This window comes from Corvus cornix, chromosome 13, assembly GCF_000738735.6.
Source record: "Corvus cornix cornix isolate S_Up_H32 chromosome 13, ASM73873v5, whole genome shotgun sequence".
Taxonomy (NCBI): Eukaryota; Metazoa; Chordata; class Aves; order Passeriformes; family Corvidae; genus Corvus; species Corvus cornix.
In genome coordinates this window covers 10528580-10555532 of record NC_046343.1, presented here as the reverse complement: position 1 = coordinate 10555532, position 26953 = coordinate 10528580, and positions in this window count along the sequence as shown.

The following is a 26953-nucleotide window of genomic DNA, read 5'->3' as shown; positions in this document are numbered from 1 at the left end:
GTTTTCATCATCCAGCCATACTCAACAGTTAAGACTGGCAGTACTACTCATTAAACACACAAACGTTATTAAGTTTGATTAGGGAACTCTGACAAACAGCCCAAGTTTCATTAGTATGTGGAAAATAAGGTAGCAGAGTTGAAAATGCACTAAGAGATACTTAAGGACTAAGGGTAACACTGAGAAATCAGAGCCCTGTGGAGAAAACCTCAAATACTAAACAACTGGGAGGCACCCAGGAAAGTGGGTTTTATTCCCAAAGCCAAGCAGAATACAGCTTCCTCCTCCCCTCACCACAGCCACTTGAGCGATGTTCAGGTGGGTGTAGAGCATCATCCTACCCAGGCAGAGAAAGAAATCTTTACACCTTCCACAAAATCAAAGTTTTTACACACACCTGCCAAACAAGATGTACTTTCCAAAAATAACAGATATTACATAGTTCTATTGGGGTTTTTTCCATATATGAATGTATAAAAAAAAGTTAAATTAAAAGAGGGGTGGAAAAACAAACAATACAATTGTTTTCCTATTTAGAGGATCATTCAAATACTCCTTTTCTTTGCATATGGTGAAATTAAAGACAGAAGGAGAAAGGACTGAAAGGCTTTCTCCTTTAACCTAAAATGCTTTCCTTACTGAAATATGACTGTAGATTTTTTGTTAGGAAAAAAAAGATCGCTTGGTTTAAGTTAGAACTCTCTAAGTTTCCTATTGACAGGAAAAGTAGCAATGAGATACCACCAGGGTCCAGACCCTTATTAGGGCTGGCTGAAATGCATCACTGCCCACTGGAAACAACCACAGTCCAAGCAGGTTTTTTTTCCTTATATGCTTATATTTCCTACAATGTGAGGGATATACCCAGGCAGGTTGTATGTGGTAATGATGAGTGAGTGTTATTTCTTTCTCTAATATTTCTGTTAATGTGGAAGAAGGAGAAAAAATAAAGTATCAAGTGTGAGGAGAAGATAAAAATACCAGCTGGCTTTCAAATGTCCATTTATATAAGTTTCTGAAACTCACATCCTTTACTATCCTTGGTCCACTCAGAGGATGACTTGGAAAATGGAGCCAGTAGAAAGCAAGAGGAGATAAATTAATGTGTGTCTGTATGTGTGATGGTGCTTTATAAATTGAATCACAGGATGGTTTGGTTTGAAAGGGACCTCAAAGATTATCTTATTCCAAACTCCTGCCATGGGCAGGGACACCTTCCAGGTTGCCCCAAGCCACTATCCCAGGTTCCTCCAAGGCCTGTCCAACCTGGCCTTGAATACCTCCAGGGATGGGGTAGCCACAGCTTCTTGGGGCAACCAGCGTGCCCCCTTACAGTACAGATTTCTTCCCAATACCCAACCTGAACCTGCCCTCTGTCAGTGTGAAGCCATTACCTCTTGTCCTAGATGAGCGCTTTAATGTGCTGCACCTGAAGCAACTGTTTAAACAGCATTAAGGAGCTGAAGGACAAGTTCTGCACCTCCCAGTCAGCACCAGGAGCACCTGAGGGGGTAACCCAAAAGGTGCATTAATACAGCAGCTCTGGGGAGTACAGAACAAACTCTGCAATTCAGGTTAATGGCCACTGGTCCTCCAGGGAAATAAGCCCATTGCACTACATCTGTAGTCTGTTCGGGATTTCACTTCAAAGTATTTATGTCCTCCCATGTCCTACTGGCATAAAGCAACTCTTTCCTCCACCAGTTTTATGACGGTCTTTAAGTACACATAATTTTCAATGTAATTGCATAGGAAGATGTGCATATTAAATATTACATTTACTGATGTGTCCTAAGGTACGTGATTAACGGCTTCATTTTACCTGTCCTAAAAAGAGCAGAATTTTAATATAGAAAACTGCGGAATCCAAGTTTGTGTTCCACAGGGATTTTTGCGGGCTCAAATCCAAAGTAAACTAATGAACAAATGAACTAGAGAAAATTCTATAAACACACTCTGTGCTACTTTGGTTGAACCAGGAGAAATCCAGTGACCTGGGAATTAAATTGACACAATTTGATACTTCTTCAGGACATAAATTTTGTTGAAAGTTAACTGCTTAAGTGCTCAAGGGACTTTTCAACCCCAGTCTTCAGTGGAAATAACATTCCAGCTTTTAAATCATATTGAAAACATAAATGGTACAATATAAATATAAAATTTCTTGCACTTAATTTAGAACAAATCCCAAGCAGGGTGTAAATGACATTGCTTGGGCCAAGTGGAGAAGACTCCTGGGGTCTGCTCTGAATTTCCTGGCTGACTTAGGGAGTGACTTTGAAGCAAGTTGCACAGGTCACCCTCCTCAAACACCTGTTAAGTTAACCTAAGTAAGGTACCCAAATGTTGCTCAGTCAAGTGCCTACATGCAAACTGCTTTAGTTTATCCACCAAAGCTTAAATCCCCTTTGATCAGTGTACAGTTAGGTTAATATCTGTTGGTCAGCTGTAACAGTGCTCTTCTCTATGGCCGTAGTTAGAGTAGTTTTATAATAGACAAACCTGCAGTATTAATTCACTATGCAAAATATTTGCAACTGAAAGTCTCCATTCTTGTTCCATGACTTTTCTGGCAAATCACTTGTTATCTCAGTTCTCACTGAGCTCCAAGACCCTCTCGGTGCACACATGGCAGGAGGTCAGGGTCAGAAGTGCCACATTTCTGCAGAGTTAGGGGGTTGCAATAGGACATCTCTAACATGCAAGAGGGAGCATTCTGAGGAGTCAACTGCCCTCAATCCACCTCCAAAGTCTCAACAACACATCTCACCCAAACAAGCAGCAAGTCTTTGCCCGGAGCTGCATGTGCCAGGTGAAGCCCTCTGTGGGACAGGAACACGCAAGATACAGCCACGAAGGAGAACTGACCACACTGCTCCTGCCACCAGCATGGCAAAGCAGAAATGAGTTCCCACAGCATCCTGCTCCACCCATAGCCCCTAGATAAAGCAAGCAATTTCCCAGATGTAACCCCCAGATGAAGGGGGCAACCTTCCAGCTGTACCCCCAGCCCCTGGTTTCCCTCGTCTCTGAGTCCGCACCTGTGAGTTTTGTTCACTGTTATCTGGTATTTGGCAGTTCTCAGGGCTTATTTGATTCATGCAGCCTCTTACTATATAAAAATCCCCAGGGCTCACTGTAACTCCTCTGCCTCCAGAAATTGCTCCTGCTGCTCCACTTCCCAAGATTCCCAGCATGGCATATTGTAGTTCTCCAACAAACCACTCCAACCTAAGACAAAGTCAAAACTAACCTTCTTTTCCCTCATTCAGTAACTTCTCCAAATTATTTCAGTTCCAATATGAGCCCCTGAGATACCCTCCCACCTCTGCAGCTCCCCTTTTTACAAGGAGGCTCATATCTTCCCACTGCTATCTTCCTGATGTCCTCCTGGCAGCAGCTCACCCAAGCCCCTCCACTCCAATCTGCTTGTTCAGCTAAGCACCATCAAGCCAGAGCAACAGCAGTCTAAAGGACCTGTTAGAAAGAAATCTGAAAAGCATAAATCCACTTCAGCACATTAAAAAAATGAACACTTATTACAGCTTTTGTGGTTGTTTTGAGAACCCTTGTGATGGGAAGGACATAAGGGGATTTCATGCTTTTTTGGGGGTCCAATAAGATTCCCCAGATCTCATACAGCAATTTCAAAGTTCAAAATAGTTGGGCGTTTTTGAGCCCCTGCTCTATTTCTTTATTTAGCAAAAAATGAAATAAAGGAAGATACCAAAACCAGAAACATTAATTCTGTGTTTTGCGACTTCTGGAAGTTATCTTGTAGCAGTCATCAGTCTTACTTGAAGCAAGAGTATCTCTTTAAAGAAATCCCCAAAACACGTGTTTGCATCGGATTTATTTGCAGACATTGGCAGAGGTTTACTGTGAAAACCTTGAAGAGTACTGGAGATTTCACTAAAGGAGCCTGAAAGAGTTTTTGAGAATCATTGTTTTATTAACACACGGGAATAAAAAATTTAAAACTCTGAGCGTAACGTCTGTGTTACTATATCAGGGAAATATGAGCTGTAGAATGCATCAGTGCCTGAATTATTCAAGTATCTGAAATGCATCTCATGACTTTGATACATTCCACAAAAAATACTGTGGATTTTTATCTGAAGATAGGAGTTAAAGATGAAAACAAATTGCTGGCAGATTCAGTTGGTAAACATCCTAGATAAAAATGTTAGATGAGAACTTCCTGTTTAACCTTGCCTATCTTCTCTCCCAACAGAGAAACTTATTTAGTAACAGAGGAAATCTCTGAAGTCTGTTTGATTCAAACTATAAAAAGTAAATTTAAAATATGAAACTAAGCATTCCTAAACTTATTCAGACTTCCTGCCCTTGGGAAGTACCAACAGAGAGTCTGTGACCCACCTGGTAATCCTTCAGCCGCCCTTTGCCTAATGAACTTCGCCACTGCAACAGAGACAAAGAAAGCAAAAAGCTGTATGTTTTACCAGCATTAAAAACTCATCAATTTGTTCCCTTTAATTACTTCCTCATAGCACTCCAGTGGGTCAAGGACACCAGCATGCTGCAGCATCTGGGATTCATGCTGTGTTTTCTGAAGAGAAAGAGTAAATGGAAGTAGGTGTTGACATTGCATAAGAAACGTGGTATTTCTCAGCAGACCTAATGGGTTATTACACAGGAACAAATGAAAGGTAAACTTTGCTGTGTGAGAGCCTTCCGTCAGCAATAACGTACAGAGAAGGGAAATGCTTGGGTTTAATTTTAAAAAAATACTGTCTTGATACAATTTATAAAATCAAATAATAGCCCAAACTGACTGAGGATGTAACTTGATATAATTTCACCAGTCATGCAGATTTGTAGCAGAAGTGAATTTTCTCAAACACATTTGCTGTTAATGAAAAACTGCCCATGGAATTCTTCCTTTAGACATGGGAGCTGGCAAAGCTCTGTATGTTGAATTGCTCCAGAGAGCACCCTGGTGATGATGCAATTCATCCCTGGATGACAGTGTCCTCCCTCCAGGACAGAGCAGAGGTGGCAGTGGTCAAAGTGCAGTGGCAACCTCTAGTTTTCACTCTTTGTAAAATTTTCTGTTTGAATATTGCCATCTTTTGGCAAATAAAGCCACGAAGTGCATTAATAACATCTATTATTAGGTTGGTTTTGGAAGGAGATTGTTTAATTTTAAGGCAAAGGGCCTTGGTGAAACACCCCATGAAATCCATTCAAGGGCTTTGAGTTTCACCATTTATTTCCAGCAGAAATGGGACCATTAAACGACTGGATAGGCAGCCTACTAAAACTAAAAAGCAACTGCTTATTTCAGCCTTCCCCATTTCCTCCGTCCAATTCCTGCTCTTTTTTTGGAGGGGATATCCCCTTTAATCTTTTCCTGAAGAACTTCCACCTCACCAAAAGCCATAGAGCAACTTAGTGATGGAAAACCCCCTGTGTGGCGAATGAGTGGTTTAGGTCACTTGCAGAAGCACTCTCAAGGGTATTAGCAAAAGTAGGGTTTGTATAAATTCGTCATCCATTCCCTGCCCAGGGCCCTTCCCTAATATAGCTCTGAGGACTTTCTGTCATTGACACATGGGAAGGCATTCTGTCACCTGCTCTAGAAAAATCCCAGTGAAACAACAAGGTAGAAGGAGGGATTTGTTCTTCCCTCTCTTTACAGCTGCATTTGAGGATTGAAGGCTATACACCACACCTCCCCGTTGTGAAGGGGCACAGGATAAAATTAACATCTGGGTAAGGGGGGAGGAGGAGAAATGTCAGTAAGTCTAGACCGAGCTCACTTCAATACTTAAAAAGGTCTCTGCGTATTTTTTTGGATGTGTAAATTGCCTTCCTCTTCTTCCTTCCTACTTCCATTTGGAACAGAGAGGAAAAATGATAAAAATGTCCCTATTTTTCTTGGGCTCTTTCACATCTGAAAGCACACGTAACCCTGGGGAGAAAGTGCTTGATCTTGTCACATCTTCAGTGTAATCACTTGAGACGACACCAGATGAGCCTGGGAGCTCTTGAGTGACACCCAAACCCCTGCCAAAATCCCTGAAACAGGGCCCCTTCCTCTTCTGTCAGAGGAGGGGAACCACATCCTCTTCAACCCATGCTTTACATCCAGACAACACCTACAGTCATTAGCAAACTTAAAGAATAAGTGGCACTGATTTTGCAATTGCAAGCACACTTAACATTTTATCCTTGCTCTTTTTTTATCCTGTCCCTTCCAATAGTCATTAAATTTATTAAGTGGCTTCTACAAGTGACTCCTCTGACTTCTCAAAACGACCAGATTATCAGCACAGAAAATATATCTAGGTTCAGTCCCTCTTTTCTTATCTTTTCTGACAAACCACTCTCCTTCACAGTTTTATCTATATAATTGATGACCCACACACGACATAATTTACAGCCCTCTCTAGCAACCTTCTAGAACTGCACACCAGTCATTCCAGGATCACACTCTTTCAATGCTGCTGCTCCAGCCAGCCACTATAAACTGATTTTTTTTTTAATTTACTCTATACAAGACTACAATGGAATAACCAAGAACAGAGGCTTAACTTTCCAGATTTCAGTAAGATTTCAGACAAAGCATGCCAAATGCCAAAAAAAAAAAAAAAAAAAAAGAAAAAGAAAAAGAAGCAAAAAAAGAAAAGCTAAAGTTAACAGAATTATCTGGACTTATTGTTTTTTGTGCACACAAAGGCACAGCTCAGCCCTTTGTGCAGGTGAATTCAGAACTAGAAGACACACTAACAGATGGAGTAAAAGGATGCTGCTCTGGCTTTCTCTTCCCTTTCTCTTAATGCCTGGAAGACATTGTATTTATTGCTCTCCCATTAAGAAATCAGGAGCTGTGTCTCAGGAAGAAACCCCTTCCATTGCTTCTCCTTATGGTGGTGTGTGGCTGAAAAATGAACAGCATCAATCCTTCCATGAGCAGTAGAATACAGCAGCAGATAGAAAGTAGCTCCTGCATAACAGAAACCATCATTATAGGGTTGGCAAGCACGAAAAAGTGCCTTTATTGAGCCTGAGATAAATTACATGATCTCTATGAATTGAGGGGAAAATAGAGAGAAAGCCTCTCCTTACAATTACAGGAAAAATAAAAGGGCACAAATACATGCAGAGAGAGGAAAAACACAGTGACATGGTGTCCTACATGGTGGAAATGCCAGAGTCAGCCCCTAATTCAAGTTGCTTTATGAATTCATTTTAACCCAGAGTTTCAGCCTGAGTTTCTGGTGTTCAGGCTAGCAGAGCTCACTTTCACCCTGAGAAATGGCAATCACTGTGGAGTAACAGTGAGCACATACAGCTTTCCCTTTCCTTCCCATTTCATTCAGATTATTTTATTAGGAATGTTTTTCTGCTGTGGTAGGCAGGATCCTTGGAAGAGGACATAAATTCTTTTAATTATTGTGTCTCCTGTAGCTCGGCAGCGAGCTGTGGTGGGACAGCACGATGACCTGCAGACATGAAGGAATCTGCCTGGAACAACACAGAGGAGCCCCTGTCACTGCCTGAAGCTCCCAAAGACTCAGAGCAGCCTAGGGAGGAAAACCTGCTCTTGTAGGGGAGGCCCTTTCTCAGCTCCTGAACAAGGTGAAATTTCATATTTATTATAGAAATTTTATATTTATTTTCCAAGGCTCTGCTGTGTCCTCCAACTTTATCTTACAGGACTTGGAAAACCCATTGTTCCCTTCAGGCTACCCCCAACATCCTGAAAAAAAAACATGGAAAAACCCCTACAACAAGCTGAAAATCAACATTTACCCTCCTTTTCTATAAATATTGTTAAGGAATCAAACCTGCAGATAAAGGTGTATGACCATAGCTTAGCACAGCAGAGCCGCCTGACTTATTTCTGACTTAAAATGGAAAATCCATTGTTCTTTGATTAAAAGAAGTCCTTACATTTTTAGAAGTGATGTATCAAATATGCATGAATGGGCATGTCTTTTCCATTGAGTGATTCCAACCAGAGGGTTTGGCTCAGCTCCTGCCACCCTCCTTGTCAGACCTTGAAAACAAGCTTTGAAACACAGGGAGAAGTTCCACAGAAGGAACTGGAGAAAGATCACAAGAAAAACATGCCATCAGTAGGAGAGTGTCATGAACTATAAATGGTCAGAAAAGATAACAATTAGAGAGACAAATTAATTTTCATGGACTTCCTTCTCCTCCTGCAGAAAAGTCCTAATTGAGGAGTATTTTCCCTTACCACAACACAAAACCTCTGGTGAACAAGCTCATTATCCAGGTACCACACTGGGACCAGATTTGCCACATATTAGTTTTTAATAAGGAGTTGCTGACTATTTGCAAATAAGTAGTTATCTCAAAGCGTGAGAATAAAGTTGGCTGTCCATATTTTTCTACTTCTAACTGAGAAGGAAAAACTATTGCTCTTTCTTCCTTCTCCACAGCATCCAGAATCACCAACTGTGTTCCTGTTCCCTGCTCACCTCTTGCTCTGCAACATCACTCCAGTGTGGGTCTTCTTAGTGCCCTTGACCTGCCACATATGACCAGCACAAGCTTTGTCATTGACTTCAAGCAGGGAGGGAGGGAGTAGCTTGGAATTCCATTCAAGCCTCTTCCCATTACCAACCCACAATATTTCATCACACTTGGTCCAGCACAGATTTGAGGAGAATCCCTCATATTATCTCCAGATATCAGCTGGACATTTTAGGACATGAAGTTTTTTTGCTGTTTGATTTGGTGACATACATGGAGCAAGTGCATAAACACTTGCCTGACAATTTAAATGCAGGAATTTTGTTTCCTTGCCAATTTTTAATATGTCTGTTTAACTATTTTATCATCTGATTTCCAAATTGCCCTTTCAAGCCTTGCAGCAAAATGTGCATAATTGTGATGGATTTTTTCTTTCCCCTGCCTTTGTCAACAAATGCCTAATCAATTCTAGTAAACTAAAAAATCCAAACCACCAGAACAGGCTAACAAGTTCTTCCAGCTATTTATCTAATTTGTATTGACATGAAAACTCATTAATTCAATCTAAAAGAATAAGTAAGAGTCAGGATTAAGGCATTTATATTTATATGTCCATCTTGTTGTACATCAAAAGAAGACCTTTGCAGTGCTGGTCACATGAAAAAGCCATTAAAGGATTTGGTACTGAGGTGGCAGATTTCAGTTCTGTCATGATAAATATGTTCATGATAAATGTGTTTGAAAAAGATAAAGCAAAAGAGACTAAAATGATATGATAAGAGTGGCTTTCCTGATGTGTAAATGTTTATGTCACTGAATGCTTTGGACACTGATATTTCTCTGAGGAGCTTAAATATTACCCTGCACTCTAACTCATCTTTGAGCTCAGTTTAATAGCATACTAACCTCAGCTACGCATTTTATAAGTGTGTAGACCAAGAGAGATCCTTCCTTCCCATCAACACACAGGAAATTGATGAATGTATGAGTATTAAATCTACCCTGGCTTGACTTTCACCACCTAGAGCCACAAATGAAGCCTGCAGCAGTCAGAGATGCTCAGCAGCACTGAAGATCACACCCCTTTTCAAGCTGTGCTATTTCTGGCTGTGATGCTGAGCACTGTCTGACTTTTCCATGCCCCAGTTTACCCATGTGTAAAATCTGCATGATAAAATGAAGGTGTTTGGAAATTAATTGATACTGGTAGAGCCCTAAGAAACTTGAGTGAAAAGAGCTTCAGGAATTTGTAATAGGATCATTAAGTGAAATGCCAGCAGAGATATTAAAAGGGGTCAAATTTTTTAAGCTATGAGGAAAAGTCAAGGAGGGAGAGCAGAGAGATGAAGACTCCAGAAGAGCACAAAAGTGGAGAATAGGCAATGAAACAACCTGTCAGACATCAGGAGCAGAGGCAGAACAAAGGTCTGAATTATTAAGTCTAATTAGCAACTTAATAAAGAGGCGAGCCTTTAAAAATGAAATGCTTAGACTGTTATGAAGGAACTTTAGAGACATTGGTCACCTAAGGAGAAAACAAATTCTAAGAGAGCAGGGGAGAGGCAGATTGTCCCCAAGCTGGAGTGGGGGTTAGCAGGCACATGGACAGATGGCAGAGCCAGTGGTACCCTGCCAACAGAACGAGCTTCATGTTCCACTCACTTTCTCTTGGGAACTTTCACCTTCTGGACAAATCAAAATCATGTCCACGACCTTCCACTGATTTTAGGCTCATGTATATCCCATCAGCTTCGTAGGCAGCAGTTCATTATTCTTTCAATCTCCATTGCTCTGAAATCTCTGGAAACAGATCTGGAGAGATTTCCATGGGACTCTGCTTAGAGCAGCCTCTGGGAGCTTCCTTTACATGTTTCGTTGATTTGTGATGTTAGAGAGGGTATTCTGATTCCATCTGCTTGCTCGGTACAAAAAAAAAGAGAAGTAAGAAGTCATATTAAATCTTTATCGTTTCCATGTTCAAAAGGCAAAGGGAGGGGAGGGGAGGGAAGGGGAGGGGAGGGGAGGGGAGGGGAGGGGAGGAGAGGAGAGGAGAGGAGAGGAGAGGAGAGGAGAGGAGAGGAGAGGAGAGGAGAGGAGAGGAGAGGAGAGGAGAGGAGAGGAGAGGAGAGGAGAGGAGAGGAGAGGAGAGGAGAGGAGAGGAGAGGAGAGGAGAGGAGAGGAGAGGAGAGGAGAGGAGAGGACTTCAAAGACAATCCTAAACTGAGCTTCATTGTTAGTCTACAGAAGAAAAGAGATCAAGACAAAAACAAGAACAGACTCCACTGTGACACTCTAAAATGAAAAGAGCAAAACAAAGATGACATCTTGTCCTGCTTGGAGGGATCTTCTTCAAAGTCACGTTTGTTGTTTTCATAAAGACTGAGGGTACATGTATGCATGTAGGCACACCCACTCACAAGTGCATGGTAAATGAAGACACTCTGATGTCTGAGTGCTGGATTCAGAGCTATTACTGTGAAAGCCCCTGCTCAAAGGTTTGCAACAAAGGGAGACAATGGAGCCTAGCACCACCATCAGAGACAGATGATTTCCACACAGTCAGAAGGAAAAGACACTCCTCAGCAGCCACAGGACTGCTACCTGCCTTCCTTCCCTCTCCTCATACACATCTCCATAGGATTTTCCTGGCTACATAACTAATTTCACAAGTTTGATATTTGCCTTTACAAGAGATATTGCTGCAAAACTGCAACTGCTAAACAGGATAAGTAGCATATTTTTAAAGCAAGAAATCAATAGATCCTTCTTTTCCTTCAGTAACCTTCTTGATGCCTAGTAATTTTTAAAGGCCTTTTGGTCAATATCCTTAAAGAGAAAACATACTACCTAAAACAACATTAGGGGCATTTGTCACTAAGTTTTTTTCTAGGAGGGACTGGCTGTCCTTACCCAGTTCCCTGAAAATCTCAGCAGGCAGGAAGCATCACATAGTGGTAATATCGCCTCCTAAAGCAACATTAGCAAAACTGCTGTGAAATGTGTACAGTTTCTGAGTTCACACTTCAAGAAGGACATGGAAGGATCCACAGATCAATGAATCACAAAATGGATTGGGTTGGAAGAGACCTTAAAGCTCATCTCATTCCAAACCCCTCCTGTTGGCAGGGACACCTACTAGACCAGGTTGCTCTAAGCCCTGTCCAACCTTGCCTTGAGAAAAGACTACAAGAAACACCCAAAGACTACAAGAAGGACACAGAATGTACTCAGTGGAAGAAAAATAAAGCACATCTTTATATCTGTGTAAAGCTCCTAGAGCTGAATTCATTGAGTTGGCCTAAGGGCAGCACAGAGTAGTAGCAAACACACAGAGGAATGTTTAGGGAACATTTGACATTAAAGAAAAGGTATAATGACAATTTAGTGCTGGAAGTTGGACAAACTCAACCTCGCAAGAAAACCTACAGCTCCCTGGCACTGATTAAAGTTTGTAACCCAAGGCAGGTGTTTCATTTTCTGCCACTTAAGAATTTTTAAGCTTCAGAGCTTCAGAGAAGAGTTTTCCTCTCCTCTCTGCACAACTCGATGCCATGCTGATTCTCTTCTGCTCAGCACGAGCAAGCAAAGCTCTGCAGGGAGTTCTGCACCCAGCAGACTGGTATTTTGGCATCATTCTGACAGAAGAAGAGAATATGTGTGGTACTTGGCTTTTTGTCCTTGGGAAGCTGGCAGGAGTTGAAGTTACTCGTTCATTTTTTCAAGAACTAAAATAATTGGGTCATTAAAGTATTGAAATGGATTGTTCATGGAAATACACCAAGGTTTCACTTGGATGATCTAATGGCTCCCCCAGAAAACAATTAGAAGCAATTTCTGTCTTCCTTCTATGCAAAAATTGATCTGTTCCCTTGCAGCAGCCAACCAAGCAAAGTCTGGCAGGTAAGTAGGAAATTATTTATGATGGGAAAACAGGACACTAATTCTAAGCAAAACCTTGTCTATCATGAGTCAAAGATCATATAGCCACATCTGAACACGTACTGAGAGCTTTCTTGAGGAATTCAGCTGGCTGTACCCACCTCTTTGCTGAGCTGCATTAAGATGTTGACATCATCATATTTCTAATGGTAATACAAATCTTCCCCCGTGTGGATATCAAAGAGCCATATGGTCAATTAGCTATGCCCAATGCTTACCCAGCATTATTAGAACTTGCAATACAAAATATGTATTTTACATTCCTGCTTGCATTCAAATTAAAAGCTGTTAATTTTTTTTTTTTAAATTATGGTGAACTGACAGGTTTTCTTAAGAAACCCTGGAGAAGAAGTGACATTCAGAGACACAAACAAAAAAAGAAAATTCACTAAAAATTGGAGAAAGAATGAACCCCATGAAGCAGCAAGTTTATGGTCATAAGCATGAATAAGAATAAAAATAATTTATTCCCAAAAGTGCATGTTGTAGATTACTTGGCATACAAATGTTTTCCTTTAGGACTCATGACTTCTATTAGTATTAATTACTTTTGCTGGCAGTTTAAACTGTATAGTGGTCTTAAAGCAAGGGCAATACCTATTAAGTTTAATTACTTTCTCCTTCAGCCTAAGCAATAAAGAAGTATGGTGGAGATCTGGTTATTAACTGAGCGTGGCATCCAAATGAAGACACAGTGCACAATAATTGTGTTTGTTGGGCCACAAGCTGGTGGTTCTCATTGGTCTCTCCTCTTTCAGGGACGAGATGGGCTGCAGGCAAACAGGAAAGATTTTCTTCCCTTGACCTACTTTGGACAAAATCTCATCCTCAGACACATTTAAGCCCTCATCACTTGCAGCAGAAAGCCCTTGAGTCAAAGGACAAACAAGCAGCTCCCTTCCCTGCTCACAGATCAGCTGCCACAAGCCAGGGCTCCAAATATTCTAAGGACTTACCATCTATATTTTTGGTCTGATTTTTAAACAAAAGAGGTATCTGCCTAGATACCAGCATGCTACATGTTTATCAGAAGAAAGATTATATTTTTGCTTGCTTTGAACAATTTCTACCAGGATTTTTGTGAAGCTACTGAAATTCTCTCTGTATATGTGCCTTAGCTGTGGAAATGTGATGTGTATATGGGTGTGTGCCTGTGTGTCTATATCCATAGCTTTGAAACCAAAGTTTATAATTAAATTCTAAATTCCTCAGGAGCTTTGTCACCTTACTAATACAAGATCAAAATATGACATAGGAAAGAACTTGTTTTAAAAATTTACAGAATAATAACTGACAATGATTTCTACATGACCAAGATATTCTGCACAGTCCTGCCACCACGCCTTCTATTACTTAAGCTCTCTGCACAGATTTCTAAGTCATTCCTATCATTACTGTTTCCAAAACTGCTCTCTCTACCATGCCAAGTGTTTTATGGATGCGTTTCTTCCTTTCTCACTTTTCATCCCAGAATAAATATAATCTGGTCATATTTTAGAATTGGATCCAGTAGAGTTTCTGCATTCAAACCGGTCTGTATTCCTGTCTAACCGTGATCCTAAGTCATCCTTGACGTAGTTACAGTGAGTGATATACCAAAACATTCTTTCTCAAGTATTCAAAAGAGAATAAAAAAGGAATTTCTAATATTGCTGTTCTCCCACTAGGGATATTTGTTTTTCAAAAAATCAAGCACAATACACAGCATATAAAAATACATCTGCTACTATGTGTCTAATCTTCCCACGCAAATTTAACAATTTGCATGACATTAGTAGACCAGCGTGTGTTAAGCACCAAAATGTCTAACTGCCCATTTGCATTCACAGGTCCCCAAAAGTACAAGTCTAAAATAGGAAGGAAATTCCAACTTGACTTTTATGAGTGGGCTTTGATGATTTGAAGCATCAGGCATGTGCTAAATTCACAAAATGAGGTGAGATCTTGCCTCCATTTTATAGCCAGTAAATACATAAGTGTGGGTCCTACTTACAAGGACCCACATTACTTATTTACATAAATTAAAAAATCACACAGAACAAAGCCATACCATTGACCCTTCCTGGACAGAAGGACTATAACCACTTACCTAGATCTCAGATTAATGGGAAAATCACCAGTGCTGCAGCATAGACACCCAGAAGAGACAGTCACAACTGCAGCCAGGGAGCAGAGGGAGAAGGAGAAAGCCTCAGCTCCCAGCAGCCTCCTGAGAGACATGAATGTTATTTAGGATGGACAAGGTTTTCCAGCATAATAGGAGTAAAGCTTATCCTCGTGTGGATTCCAGGGGTGAAGTAAATATTAAGAATGCAAAACATCCAGTGACAAGAAGGCAGAAATATTTTCTTGTGCTTTTTGATGTAGGACAAAAATACTGCACTGAGAGAATTTCTCCCTGTACTCAGGACACCTTTCCCCTATTTCAGTCTCTTTCTTTTATGTGTTAATCAAATAAGAGCTGATGCAGAAAGCAGGAAATTTATGGTGATGAGGCCCTGGCACAGGTTACCCAGAGAAGCTGTGGATGTCTCATCCCTCGAAGTGCTCCAGGCCAGGTTGGAGGGGGCTTGTAGCAACCTGGTCATGGGTGTCCCTGCCGATGGCAGGAGGTTGGAGCTGCATAATCTTTGAGGTTCCTCCCAACCCAAACCATTCTACGATTCTGTGATTTCTTTCCTTACCCTGCCCCCCTTGATTATTGCCTGTTCTGTCATAGTTCAGCAGAATGAAGTCTGTTTTGTCAAAGAAGATGCCACAGCAATCCTGTTGGGACTGATGTCCTCCCATGCCAGGCTGAGAAGGCAGCTCAGTGTCTCTTCCTCACAGCAACACTGAGATGAGAGAGATCTCTGTGAGCCACCACTAAAATAAACTGAGTACAAAAAATAAAAAACAAGGGAAAAACACACACGAAAAACCAAACCAAAAAAAACCACCTCAAAAGAACCCTCATAAAATTAATAGAGAGACTAAAAAAATGTCGTGAGTCGAAGAAAAACTGCCAGTGAAGGATTTCTATGGTGTATGCCAACATTTGGGATAAGGGAGTAGCAAAGAAAGAAGAGTATTTTCAAGAGTTTCTTCACAGTCAGGAAAGCAGAGGCTCAGCAGAATCCATTTAGGGGCTGGTGAAATAGCACTTAAAAAGAGGATGTAGGAAAAGAACTGTGGGGCTGTTAAACCAGCACGAGTAAACCCGGAGAGGCAAGAAAGCAACAAACAACTGGAAAATGGCTTTAATTGCCAAACTGCCAAATTACTGTAATCTGACAAATTGTACCCATTGGTGCAGCATAGACTTACTGTCAGCATCAGAAATAACTTGGTTAGAGGCTAATTTTATTGCAGGTGAAATCAGAGACACAGAAGCGGCTAAAAGGAAAACAAGAAAGTTTCAGAGGAGAATTGTGCACCCATCATCATTAACTTTATCGATTTTGAAAAAGCCATTGATAGTCTCAACAAAATTGCCTCCAGAAGATAAAGGCTAAATGTGGATTATCTCAGGAGATAGTGAGAATAGCAAACCTTTATGGAGATCATGGCTGGTCTAAGAGACAGCAACTGGAGTAAACAAAGCTCTTCCAGCACCAGTTCATTAGAAAATTACTGGAAGAAGAAAACTAGCAACCCACAGTCTAGCAGCCATCAAGGCAGACTTCTCATTTTCTGCATACAAGAAGCAAGTGGACAGTGAATGCTGGGTGATATAAGGCAGGGGTAAAAAGAGGTGGAAAAAAATTTCCTTGAAAATAGTACAGAATGTGCACAACTGTAAGAACAGCAAACAAATCCAACATAACTGTTATTCAAAAGTCAATGGAGAATGCTGAAAGTTTTACCTCCCCTTCTAGTCTAGTAGCAGCAGAAATAAAAGGTGGAATGGGAGAACAGGTGGAGATACAAACCATTTAGGTAGACAGTGGAATAGCAGACTAGGTATCATTAACAATGGGCTATTGGGCCTTTCTTTTTCACACCAAGTCATTAAACTGTGAATATTTTTGCAGGGTCACAATTATTAATAATGTTAGAAATCCAGAGGGAAGCACAGATCAGAAACAACTGGGACACAGATTCACATTTTTTCCCCTACTTAAAACAGAAAAATGCCTTTAGATTTAGGCCTGATAGTCACTGAAATAGTCACTAGTGAAAGAACAAAATCATACAGGAAGCCATCAGACAAAGCACTGGTAAGCAGTGGAGGACACAGACAAGCTTCTGCTTGTCCTTTTCCTCTCTACTTTGTGTGTCTGTGTTGTATTTACTTTCCTTGGAAAAAGCAGATGCTTTTAAAGGTTTTCTTCCTGGCTTTCACATCTCTAATTCACATGCAGCATATAATTTGCTTTTCTTCAAGTTTCCTCACACTGTCATCATCCCGGGCCTCTTTCCAGCATGAGTAACAAACAATGTTGATCACCTCCTCCAATTTGTAAATCTGTACCTGAGAATAACTCAAAATTACCACAATAATTTATTATTCCTGATTAAAATTAAGGTACATTGAGACTGAGAAAGAAATTCAATGCAGCAGCAGCCCATTAGGGTATGAAAAACCCACCTGGAAGGTAGATTTATATGTACAAATGAAGAGCTCATATAGTAATAACAATTTTCCCACTGCTCTGAAGATGCTTTTGGGGAATACTGGCCTAGGTATGACATTATAAAATATCCTATAATTCTGTACCATTATTTACACACTTACATAAACTGTATATCAAAAATCATTAATATGACATAAAGAGTTCTATTGAAGATATCAGTACTTGCAAAGTATAATTTTAAAAATACATATTTCTGAGAAGCATATCACAGCCCTCCATTTCCAGGTACAACAGGAGATTGTTAAACTTCACATTAATTTTCCAGTTCACAAATCTAAAAAGCATGTGAGCTTCTGTTCAGGAAAGGCGAACCTTCCCAGTTTACCTTGGCTTGTCACCATCAAGAGCATCATTAATTTAAGCAACATAGAAGTTAATTTAGTTGCATTGAGCTTTGTTCATGCAATATATCCCTCAGAGCTTCACAGCCTTTCCTCCTCATTTCAGCCCATGGAGGAAGCATCGGTGGAGGGAATTTGCTGCTCTTGGATGCGTAGGGATGATAGACATGGGTTGAGGGCAGTGATGCAGCACAGCAGAAACAGGCAGTGACAGTGATGTGGCTGCATGTCACAGCCAGGGCTGAGCCATGTTTGCGAGAGAAGTTTATGATAAGCTGCTGGCTAAGCTGGACCTTCTCAGACTTCGGTTTCCATTTTCATCCACTGAAACTCCCCCCATCCCGATATAAATTCCCTTAAATATTTAAGTAAAATAAACCCCTTCCTTTTCCCTCTCACCCTGTTTTGATGTATGTAGCAACTATTAGAAAATGTGTCAGATTTTAACCTCATCCCTTCACAGAATATTATGGGTCTTATCACTGAGAAGAAAGAACGTGCCAGTAAAAAAAACAATGTGCTGGGCCATAACAGCTGCACTGTAGGTCTCAACATTCATCTCTTCAAGGTAGCAAAGCTGCCTTAAATTCCATGCTATCCACCTGTTCTTTCACAGGGGTGAAGCAGTTGATCACATTTTATTCCAGGAGATGTTCAAGGCCAGGTTGGATGGAGCTTGAAACCACATGGCCTAGTGGAAGGTGTCCCTGTCCATCGCAGGGGGGTTGGAATGAATCAATCTTCAAGGTTCCTTACAACCAAAACCATGAACATGGTGCAAACCACAGTGTGAGCCTGTACAAAGTGGCTTTAATACCAATGCCCACACTGGATACCAAACAGAGGACCCAGGTTTGCTAGGGAAATAACAGCATAGTGCTGCTCACAACACTCTTTCACAGAAATTTTTAAAAATGCTTTTTTTTAAAGGCTTGTTACAGAAGAATATAGTATGTGCAACAATGTGAGCTCTGTTGGGATATTGCCAGTCTGTCCCTTCTGCATCACACCACAACTCTCCCAGGTGGTGCAGTATGCCTTCCCTGACCAAGTACTAGCCATTTCTGCTCCTTCTTTTGTTGTAGGTGTTGCAAGTGAAGCAATCCACTATTCTTTTAAGATATTTACTTATCCTTCAGGCATGAAAGTGTTTCAAAGCAACTCCAGCATCTATATCACTGAATTACTGCTTGTTTTTCTAAATGAAAGCCATACAATGTGATACAATGCCCAATTATTATAGTTAGTCTTTCCATTATAATCATGGATTGCTGGCTTAGATCTTGACCAAAAAAAAAGTATTTTTGCAAGTAGAAGTGACTCCAAATATTGATTAAAAAGCATACAGCTTTGGGCATGCTCGTTTCCATTTATTGCAATAATGATGGTGTGGCTATTTGGGATAGAAGGAAACTGCAAAAATATAATTAAAACATCAAGAACTAAAACTAGCCAAGAAAGGGAGTGCTTTGGGATGCAATAGGAGAGCTCACACATTTGTTTTCAGTCCAGGGCATAGGCTAAGCAATGTTCTGGTGTGGGTTCAGGTATGGTGGATGATTTTACTGCAAGGGTTGAGCCAACTCCTGCTGCTCACTCTCCACCCTACCCGCCCCATGGCTTTGTGCTCCCAGGAGACCACAGTTCACAAATTGGCATATGAAAATTAACAGCTCTCTTTATTGTGTGGGTGGGGATGGGAGGCAGAGCTGTGTTGCCAGTCAGTGTATCAGTATAATTCACTCCAGCACTCGAGTGTTTTCAAAACCAGTGCTAGGCCAGAGCTTTACAAGCATTTATGTGCCAGATTTCCACAGACTTCACACCTTTAAAACAGTGGCCCTTGAGAATTATGGAGACTATATCCAAGTGACCCATCAGGGCACAGGTTCAAGAACCTGACTTACTTTTGTAAATTTTAGTCCATAGGTCTGTAATAAAAAACCATTAGAAGTGGCGATTACTTGCAGAGCATTAAGAGTTTCTAGGCTCTATCCAGCTTTCCATGGTCATGTCCCCAACAGAAAAGTATTCTCATTGCACCTTTAGCTATAGTTAAGACCCAGCATCACCCTCTCACCCAAACCATGACACTCTGTGGGGTCAGAGCTGCTCCCTGCTTCCTAAAGCATGAACTATAATCAGTAAACCATCCATGTTGTTTTGATTAGCAATACAAGCATTGAGCCATGACATAGCAAATGCATTTTTTCAAGTTTTAGAATATCTCAGAAGTATATGTATCTCACAAATAAAGAACTTCACAGAAAACCAATAAAATCTTCTAATAAAGTGTTGCACAGAATTGTTTGAGTAGGAAGGGACATTAAAGACCATCTAGCCCCAGTCCCACCCTGCCATGGGCAGGGACACCTTCCACTATCCCAGGTTGCTCCAAGCCCTATCCAACCTGGCCTTTAACACTTCCAGGGATGGGGAAGCCACAGCTTCTCTGGGCAACCTGTGCCAGGGCCTCACCACCCCCACAGTCAAGAATTTCCTCTTAACATCTAATATAAATCTCTCCTCTTTTAGTTCTTAAACTGTTCCCCACTGTCCTATCACTATCTTCCTGTGTAAAAAGTCACTCTCTTTGTTATAACCCTCTTTTTAAGTACTGAAATGCCACAGTGAATAAATCTTTGTAGTTAATCACTTTTCTTAACCCTAATGACATCCCTTAGTCAAAATTTATGCAAGATCAAGGTAAATGGTTTTCTTGTTTCTACTTTCTTGAAGCAAACCTGAATAATGTTTTATTACAACACTTCTAGAAAAATGCCTACATTTCTGAGATGGTTTGACCAACTGCAGTGACGTGTCTGTCCAGTTACCTCAATAGATGTTGTCTTGACATTAATGGAAGTAAGTGATCAACATCACTGAATCCAACAAGTCACGGAACAAAAATGTACAGTCAGAAGAAATGAATTTTGAGCAGATGTACCTGGGAAGATAAGTGAAGCAGAGATCAACTACACCCTGCACAAGTCCCAGCAGTCCCACAGCATCAATGCCGGAGTTTTCCGATAATTTACTATGGAGCATTTTAAATCTTCTCACTTTCACAGATGACAGACCATGCAAATTGTCCATCCAGGGGAATACTGTGCTTGCTGCTATCGGTACCAACAGGAGGAAGAGCTTATGGATGGCTCAGTAGGGGTCATCGTGTCTGTTGATGTATTAAAACTCTGCCCAATTTTTTAACTGTAGGCATGGAGTTGTGCATACAAAACAACAGCCACCTAGAAATTTTCCATGCTAGTGGCCAGTAGAGCAGCTCATATCTTGCATATGTGAGGGATGAAGTCTCTGAAAACACAGTAACACATGCAGTTTATATCAGAATAAGAGACACTCTCCATGTGTTCAACATATCAACATGCTCTTCATCATCACCTCACAGAGTTCTTTTAGAGGACCCCTAAAACTCACAACTTGTTCTTTTGAAACTCACACAGGCTAAGAAGATAAAAAAAGCCCTTTACAACATCTGCTTGGTGGAAATTAGCCTGGCCTTCTGCTTCTATGGACGAAATTCCTATTTTGTGTAAGGCTGACCAAGAACAGCTGGGGTAACAACCAGCAGATGCAAGAACAAGGTTCACGATATTTTAGCACGTCACCAAGTCCTGGAGGCATCACCTGAGGCTCTGCACTCAGGGTAAATCTGGTTTGTAACAAGGATATCCAGAGCAACCACTTATTTAGGGGATGGTGCTGTGTCAAAAGTCCTGGAGAGGCTGGATTCATGCACAGGTTGCCTCAGGTAGGCATTGCACTACTGATACTTAGTGCAATAGAATTGGGACAGATATTTGCACAAAATACTATGTCTCCATGCCAGAGGAGAGTTTTGAAGATAGAAATGGGTTTCATTAACAGTGTCTGATTCCTTTTGAGTGCAAAATGAGAAGTAATTGCCTTAATGCCTTCAAAATACCAGACTGATAGTTTTGTGCTGACTGTTGTAAATAGTGAGTGCCAAGCAACAAACCCAGGACTTTTAAACAAATCCTAATGAAGAAGTTTGGATCCCAAGCTTATGCTCCAGAGTAATTTGGATAGTTTTGCAAAACCTTATTTCAAAATACATTTTACAGGCAGCAACCTGTTAAAAAAAAAAAAGGCTGGTAACACAAAGCATATTCGTTTTTCTGCTATATATTTATTAACATTTTGGAGGCTGAGTGGGAGAACTAAACTGAGGAAACATAATAAACAGTCTTTACACAAATAAGAGTTCAAACAAGACAGATTTGTAGAAGGTCATGATCTTCAGAAAATGCTGAACACTTTCCTCTGCAGGGGAAAGCAAGGCTCTCAAAGGTGTCACAAACTGGACAACTGAAGTAATCATTCACCTGTGAAATTTTAGGCTATTATCTCCAATCATACCTTCAAGGATTAGATGCTGATAATTCACAGTCATGGAAATGAAATGCTCCGGTATGAGACCCAAATGAGGGAGATGAATTATAGACTTCCCTGATAATGGAAAAATGAGCAGCATGTTGATCATATACACTAAAATTACAAACTTGGTCAGCCTCACTGTAATGTAGAACACGTAGCAGGACATAATAAATTACAGTGCTGCTAAACTCTGCTGTCATATCCCTATAGAGAGTGGGACTGGTGAACAGAATACTGCCCTTGCACTCAGAAGACCTGACTTTGGCTCCTGCCACTGGGTAGCTCTGGACAAGTTGCTTCTGTGCTTTGTTTTGTCTGTCAGGAAGAGTGGGCAAAGGAGAAACGATGACAGGTTTGTGTCCCACGCTTGCACAGGGCCAGCATCAGAATCTCTTGTGATGCGTACTTGCTATTTTGTAAAATGCAATATATCCTCCTTTTAGTGGAGTCACCAGGCTAAGACAGCTCCTCCCCACATGCACAGAGCCTCTTTTGAACAAGCAGAGACCACAGTCCCCGTACACTTAAAACCACAGCCTTTCAGCCATCATTGGCCAGTTCCCTTCCATCAGCCAGGACTTGTTTTGTACTCCTTGGTGCCCCTGAAACATGAAGGTTTCATAAAAGCTATACATATTCATCAAAGTCCCTCATGCAAAGAACACACTCTTTGAGCAGTGCTGCCTAAGCAGGGATTTACAATTGTGCTGCTGTGCACATCTGTACATCAATAATAAATATGGAAAACACACATTTCCATGTGGGCTCTGAGACCTCCCCAATGCAATTCCAACAGCAGTGAGAATCAGAGCAGATCTTCTAAATCTTGTTGTATTTGAAATGAAACTTCCCCTTTGTAATTTGTGTAAATCCTCATGACCTGAGCTCAGAGCTAAGAGACAGAAAGTATGGAAATAGCAGCTGAAGTTCAGGGTGGGAAAAGATGGGCAATGCTGTCAGCTATGCATGGGCAGAGGAGACAGATGTGAGAAGAAAAAAGCCTGGGCAGCAATCAGAGGGAGATTGCATGTGGCAGGAGTCAATCTGTCCGTTCATGGACCAGTAATAAGACACACAGATTGTAAGACGTATGTATGTCCATTCATACGGAAATATTCAGTGCAAAAATGTTTGTGTCATAAAGTAAAAGATAACATACAGTGGTCTGGAAGATGCAATCAAAAAGGAGAACAAAGCTTAGGAAGAACAGACAGAAAGGAAATCTAAATAAAGCTGCTTAAGCTGTTACCTAACTGAAAGCAATTAGGAAGCTCTTTGAAGTCCTTGGAGGACTCAAAAGTTCACAAGAGTTCTAATAAAGGGAGCTTGGCTTTAGAACTTTTGCTCTCTTCCTCTCTCAAGAAATTAGCTTCTTTTTTGAAAGAAATAAAGCAAAATATATCTCTTGACAGCCAGGTACTTGTGCAGTATACACACAGTGCAGCAAAACCAGGTCACATTTGAATTTACACTGTAGGACAATTGATTTTATTTTTTTTAAGATTTACTTTTTCATTGATTTCTCACATATGCTCAGATACCATTTTGGTCACTTCAGCAATAATATTATAATAAAGAAGTGAAAGGAATACAGGAAGGAAGGGTAGTTGATGAATGCCTTCTCCTCTGATGTCTCCTCTACTGCCAAAACCTTCCCTGGGACAAATCCAGGAATTCAAATTACAGGAATTATTCCTATTTATACTTGCCCTGATCATCATCCTTTACATTCAAAAACAAAAAGAAAACCACAGAAATCATACCAGTGCTAATTCCTAAATTACCCCTCTCAACCACTGCTAGTCAGTTTGTTGATTCACTTTCACGCTACGTGACAAATTCAGCCTGACAGTCCACAATGGGAGAAAGCCTTTTAGTTAACCAGCTTTGACAGCGGGATGGGAAGCCTCGTAGCAGTGTTGGCCAACCATTGAGCCGTTGTCACTTTAAAGCATTCCCTCTGGGAAATTTCAATTACCCTTTTCCTCAGAGTAGTCTTTAAGACTTTAGAAATAGTTATAAACAGGGGAAAGCCTAAAAGACAGTCTTCTGGAAATTACGGGACAAAGTCCTGTCCCAAATCCTTTCTAACAAGTTGCTTTTGAGAGCTCCTACATGACATTATTGTCTCTGGGCTGGAAGGTGCCGAAGCACAGCCCCATCTCACATGGAAGCCTGATTTTTTTTATCAGAAACATTTTGATTGCTCAGATTGAGGCAGGCACCAACATGAGGACCAAAGCTGAGAAGTTTGCTAAAGATTTCAAATTCACAGAAAGTTTTCCTCATGTTCAGTTTATGTGTATGCAAATGAAACACCAAAAGCTTCAATCCATTTTTTAAGTTCCCCAAAGATATCTGACAGTCTGGAACTGGCTCTTGTCTAGGGAATCTGGGTCAGAAAGACCCAGGCTGGCTGTGTCTCTAAAACACTCATGGGTGCTTGCCATAAAAACTGCAACATGTTCACTTTGTGCCATAGTCACATCAGTGAAAGCCCAACAGACACCCTGAGAACACCTGCAGAGATACTGTCCCCTCACCACAGCTGCAAAGGGCTCCACTCATCCTTCTATCACAGTCCCTTGCTCCCTGGGCTGTAAAACTCCGGCCCTGGCAAAGGCAAGTCAAGAGCTGCCAAACTCTTGTAGATGTAGGTGGCTTTCACCTGTCCACCCTCTGCAATCCAAGTTGCTCCCTCTCCCTTGTAGAGGAGATCAGGGCAGGTTAAGTTACACCTTCCAGAATACAACTAGGTCTTCTCCTCCAGATGTGCCAGACTACCTCTCTGCTCTGATATTTTACTTCAGACCTTTTCCTAAGTGATTTTTTTAAGGTGGCTACAAAGCAATCATGATCTTATGGTTGAGCTGCTGCCTCCCTCAGAGCTCAGAAACCAGATAACTGATTTTCCATATAGATATGTGACCTACTCCATAGATCCTGGATGACCAGTTGGACAAAATTACATTTGACAAGTGTCAGTAGTGGCTCATGTCATATCCCCAGCTCCAGCACTTGAAAGAGCAACTGTGACTCCCTTGGAATTGCCAGACAGCACATTATAAAGATGTGCTGCAGACTGCTTTGTCCCGGACTACTTATCCAACTCCTAAAGCTAGGTCAGGGGCCAGCCAGTGTCTCTGCACTGGTTGCATTAGGGAAATTAGGGATTTCATGGTTTGTTCCAATATCTACAGGAATTTCTAGGTTAGGGTTAGATTTCAGGTTAGTGTAGGGTCTCAGGAGCTATGCAGGCTTGCTGGTTGGATGGGCTGAGCTAGAGTTAGCTTGGCTACCAGTTGACCCTACAGTCACATGTCTGTCCCCTGAGCTTCTAAACAAAGGCATATTTGCCATGTGGAGGAAGAAAAAAAAAAAATAAAATCCCCCATGAATGCACCATCTGGTCATACACGGCCAGATTACATATCCCCAGATTGCCAGGGCTTCAAAGAGATGAGTATCAAGCTGTTCAGAGGACATGGCAAGGCAGAGACAGAGATGAAGGAAAGGCAGGCACCTGGAAACCTGATGGTGATGGTGCTCCATGATGGTGCATCATCTGATGGTGATGGGAATAGGAAGTTGGAGGCCGGACCAGCTTCAACCTTCCTATCACTGCCAGGAGGGAGACATGAACAAAGGGCTGTTCTGAGAGAGGGAGAACAAGGAGCATCTGGACTCAGTCTACAGCTCTAATTAGCTGATTTATACTTAAGAATATAGTAAGGGTTCATACATACATAATTAATGTTAAATTAAGCAGATATTTGTCTATCCATATGCAGAAAGCAGGAATAAAGGCTCATAACACACATAATTGCTATGGAGGAAGAATGACTAAATGCACATAGAATTTGTGCAGCTCATAATTAATTAAATTCCCACTAAGACTAGCTGGAGGCTTTTCTTCTGCTTAATGGTACATTTATAAGCTTTTTTCTACTTATGGCATTGCCCTGTATAAGACTAGATGGTAAATTTCCGAAGAGTAAAGGAGAAATACATGACATCCAATATATACATTAGGAAAAATTGGTTCCTTTGAGGCATTTGAGCTCATTTTCTAGTCATGTGGACTGGCTAAAACGAATTACCCACATAAGGAACATGTTTTCCAACTCAGAATGGATAAATACCAAATAACCAATCAGAAAACACATGAGGACTCACTGGTTGAAGCAAACAGTTAATCTACCTAAGGGTAAAGCTTAAAAATTTCCATAAAAAATTTCTGGATTATAAGACACACAAAATATATTAATATATATGCTAGGCACACAAAATATATTAATAAAAATATTTTTAAAAATTTTTTAAATTACATAGGATTTTTTCCTTATTTTGTTCAGACATTTTCTTACAATTCACAAAAATAAAAAATCACTAAAAGCCTTCATCTCTTCTGTTGCCTCAATCCAACAACATTTATGGTTATCCAGTAGCTTCCACAGGCTTTAGACACTTTGCAGACTTAAAAACCAGAGGTTAAGTCATGAGCAGAGCTATGCAAAAACACTCCCTTCTCCCCACCCGATACTGTACACCAGAGCTGGTAAATTATGAGGACAAAACACCCTGATTCTATAAAGCCTTACATCTACTAAGTTTGAAATACAGACTCAAGTTGCTGCTCAGTGTCATTGCCAAACAGCAAAGGGATGTTAAGTGTGCCATCAGCACAAGGCAATATACCCAGAAAGCACTAGAACCTATTTATGTTAGTGCCAACCTGTGAAAAATGAGAAAGCAAACAATCACACTCATCTCAAACTCAGTCTGCATAAATCCCTTTACCATTAAAGATTAAAAAGTCAATGCCCAAAGGTCACTAGCTTAATGGGTTGCTGTAATGTAATTGATACTGTCAGCCCCAGACACACAAAAATCGCAGGTCAGATCCCCAAAACATAAAAAAGGATTTAGTACCACACAATTACTCTTTAATATAATTGAAGGCTTAATTTTAGCCCTCCAGCTTTTAATCTTTTGAAAATAACATTTCCAAGCTACAGAGGTTAAAACTTTACTTTCCTTTAAAAATAGAGAAGTATTTCTGTCATTCCAGCTGTAATTACAGAGAAATTACAGCCATCCTATAGAAGTATGGTTAATTACTACTGTAATTATTGTCAACCAGCATCAAACTAGACTAACCTGACAAAGGCC